At 47.9% G+C, this 3,885-nt stretch overlaps 1 long non-coding RNA gene across 6 annotated transcripts in view; it reads left to right on the top strand.

The window, feature by feature from the left end:
* The first annotated feature begins 858 nt into the window (after window positions 1-858).
* LOC125617855 overlaps window positions 859-3,885 on the top strand; it is a 42,543-nt gene continuing 39,516 nt past the window's right edge. For all 6 annotated transcript variants that reach the window (XR_007348955.1, XR_007348956.1, XR_007348953.1 and 3 more), the window contains exon 1: window positions 859-1,913. This is a non-coding gene — a long non-coding RNA (uncharacterized LOC125617855). The remainder of the gene's footprint in view (window positions 1,914-3,885) is intronic.

The raw sequence follows: 3,885 nt of genomic DNA on the forward strand, positions 1-3,885 counted from the left end.
CCCCCCCCCCCCGTGGGCAGCTTTCAAGAAGAAAGACCATTAGCCTAGAGTGACATCAAGTTCTGTTCAGTCAGCTTCCTGTCACTAGACAAAGTACCTGGGAAAAAAGACAATTCAAGGACGAAAGATTTATTTGGGCTCACGGTTTCAGAGCTTCAGCCCACAGTGGATTGGCCCCAGCAGCGTGGGCCTGTGGCCAGGCAGAGCACCATGGCAAGGAGCCACTGTGGGTTGAAACTGCTGACCGCGAGGCAGCTGGGAAGCAGAGCCAAAAAGAGAACACCAGGAGGAAGGGGCCAGAGACAGATGTGGTCTTCAAGGGCACGCCCAAGGATGTACCTCCTCCAACTAGGCCACTTCCTGAGTTCCCACCACCTCCCAATAGCGCCATCAGCTGGAACTGAGCCTTCAACGCATGAGCTTTGGGGACATTTAAGATCCAAACCAGGGTTGGGGATATGGCTCAGTTTGTAAAGTGCTTGCCTCACGGGCACAAGGCCCTGGGTTTTATCCTCAGCACCACACACACACAAAAGATCCAAACCATAATAAGCTCCCATTCCTTAAGAGACAAGATACTTGCAGGAAATGAATTTTTTTTTTCTATTCTCTCTTCATGAAGGATATATATAAAACTTTGGGATCTGGTCTCACCCACAGTCATCATGTTTTATTACTATTCTTTGCTGAAAAAGAAAATCACATATTGGGCTGGGAATGTGAGCTAGAAAATGTGTAAGGCACTGTGCTTTCTATAATAGTCAGAGCATAAAAATAACCTTGAGTCCCACGGGTGCCTCTTGACATCTAATGTCAGCTGCCAGCTCCCAACCCTCTGCCTTCTGCCCTTTTTCTAATTATAATAGTCTCTGGAAAGTGGCTGTCCAAATCAGTTCTTACAACGCTGGAATCCGAGTAAGCTTTGAGACGCTGTGGTCGTTTGTCTTGTTGCGGCCGACTTGGAGCACTACTTCATCAGATCACAGAAGACCTGCGACTGCTGTGTAGGCCTCTGCAGAGCAAATGATCGGAGCAGGATGGATAGAACTATAGTGAGGAAATTCTGAAGTTCATAGTTTAAATTCCTGTAAATTCTTAAAATCACAAATTTTAAGGAATTGGGGAGTATTTCAAGGGCAGGAAACATTAGCTTTTGTGTGTGTGTGTGTGTGTGTGTGTGTGTGTCACTCAGAACATTGTACTGTGCAAAGGAAGTGGAACAAGGTACAGGCAATAAAGTGAGTAAGGAAGTCCTGTGTGAGCCTGCAACGACGTGAGCACACAACACCTGGAGGCAGTTTCCTTCTCTTTCCAAGGTCACCTCTTCTTCAGGTACTTGAAACTGTGATCTCTAACCACACTCCTTAAGTGGGGGTTTTAACTGCATCTGACCCACATCTGAGATCACATTTGTACTTCTGTCATCGTCCTGGAAATTTCCGTTCCAGCGATAGATTACCACGTGTTTTGTTTTATTCCTCCATCGGGCTTCAGTTTTGAATTCCACAAATCCTGATTCAACCTCAACCTAATGAAAGAAGGTGCCACGCCTTTCTTAGTTGCTACTCTGGACAGTGAAGGCTTTAAGGCTTTTAGCAATAGAGACAGGGCAGAGGAGGCAAAGTGGGCAGATGATTGGCCAAAAAAACCAGCTTTTGGCTACCCTACCCCAGGGGTCTGAAAGTGACCCTAGGAAAGAACCCTCCACAAGCTGAACTCTCCGACAGTCCCTGCGGCCCGTTAGTGAGTCACTGCCATGAGGAGGGCAAGAGTATGCTCTGATTGTCCCACCCAGGGCCACCGAGCAGCAATCCCGCTGGAGCAATCTTGGTTCTACTGGAAGATGACTCTGCCATGAGTGACAGCCCCAGACCCGAGGAGCTCCAGGAGTCGCGTCACCCTCCACGTAGCAGGTAGGAGAACAAAACTATTTATCGGCACCGGAGCTGCCTGCTCTGTCCTGACTCAGCCAGGAGTGCTCCATGACAGGAGTGTATGGTAGATTCAAAGTGAGACACTTCACTTTTCCTCTCACTTGCAGAATTGGCTCTCAAACTATCTCCCATTCCTTTCTCTATGTCCCAGAATGTCCCATCCCTCTGTTACTAAGGGACCTATTGACAAAGTTAGGAACAAGTACCTCAATGGCCTGAAATCAAATTTAGGGAGAAGTGCCCTTAGAACAAGACATTCATTCACTAGCCTTTTATTTACTTTTTAAGTATCATATATTTATTACTGGACCCACCAAACCCAGTACCTCAGTGCCTTCATCTCTCAAGAAAGATCAGATTCCCAGTTAAATATGCCCAGACAGCTTGGCACGGTCAGCTGATCATGACCCTGACTGAGCACAAGTCTGTGTCATCTCCTGTGATTCCGTATAGATCACTTGGTTCTCCTCCAATGTCTCTTGGAGGAGAGTGCTTTGTGTAAAGGCTTTCTATCCAGCCATAACTGGGAATCCACAGCTGATGGATATTTCATGACTGACTTTCTTACTGGGTTTCATCCAGATTCATTGGGGAAATGGGACAGTTCTGCTTCTGTAAATGCCCCAGGATTCAATCCCTGACATTCCTGTAAGATGTGGAAAGAAGTGGCATGAGCCACAGTGGCAAGAAGGGCTGAGAGCCATAGTCGAGTCGGAATGACGCATGGCATTTTTGCCAGAACGGAGTGGTTGAGAGGTGACGCCAGCGAGCCATTGAGATGATGATGGTTATGTTAAGCTGTGTATATTAGACCCCTGCTGTCCGCCTCGGCCTGCTACTTTGGAGTTCTCACAGGGATTCCTGGAGAGTTCCCATTGGTGGGGGAAGTGCCGGAGGAGGGATTTCTGGTTGGTGGTTCCTGGAGGAGCCGTGTGGGTGGCGTTCGGGAGAGTTCCCGGGGAGCGTGTGTGGAGTGTGCTGGTGGAGTTCAGAAATAAAGTTTGTTCCTGCTTGAGTGGCTGGTGATTTTGTGCCCAGCCAGACTGCGGCAAAGAAGAGGTGAAGCTGCTTGCCCTTTTAAATAAGAAGATAGCCCTCAGAGTCTCCATGCCTTTAAATGGGGGAACCCCAAAAGTTGAGAGGCCCTAATTTGTACACCATTATTGATATAAGGTTTTCCCTAAAAGGCCCAGAAACCTCTTCAAAGGGTCCAGTATTAGGGATTTGTCCACACCCCAGGAGCCTTTAGGTTGGCCCTGAGTGACTGCCTCACTGTCCAGGCCTGAGTCTAAAAGACAGCTCTGTGGATTTCTGGGCATGAAATATCCATCAGCTATGGACTCCCAGTTATGGCTGGATAGAGAACCTTTACACAAGGCACTAAAGGGAGAGGACAAAGGAACTTTCCCCCAGACTGAAGGGCACGTGACCTATTAAAGACTGAGCTGGGTCGTGCTCAAGCTGGGCCTTCCCAACACACAAAGGCTGGATTTAGTTTAAAGGTTCTAATTCAAACATTAGACCTGCTTCAAGGGCAGTTTCCTACTTCTCCAAACACTAGATCTAGTGGTCAAGTTGTTTGAAAGCAGAGGCTACACCTGGTTTGTGGTCAACAAGGCCTCCTAATCAACCTTGGGACAACATAAGAAGGTTCACCACCCCAAGTCCAGGCAGTTTGGGAAGTCAAGGTCATCTCTAACTCATGGAGGGAAGACCAACAAGAAGTCAGGCCCTCCCGGCCAGGCAAGGTGGCCAGGCCTGTAATCCCAGCTGCTGAGGCAGGAGGCTCAAGGGTTCTCAGGCAGCCTCAGCAACTTAGTGAGGCCCTAAGCAACTTAGCAAGACCCTGTCTCAAAATACAAAATAAAAAAGGCTAGGGATGTGGCTCACTGGTTAAGTGCTCCAGGATTCGATCCCTGGTACAAAAAAAAAAAAAAAAAAAAAAAAAAAA

This window comes from Marmota marmota, unplaced genomic scaffold, assembly GCF_001458135.2.
Source record: "Marmota marmota marmota unplaced genomic scaffold, marMar, whole genome shotgun sequence".
Taxonomy (NCBI): domain Eukaryota; kingdom Metazoa; phylum Chordata; class Mammalia; order Rodentia; family Sciuridae; genus Marmota; species Marmota marmota.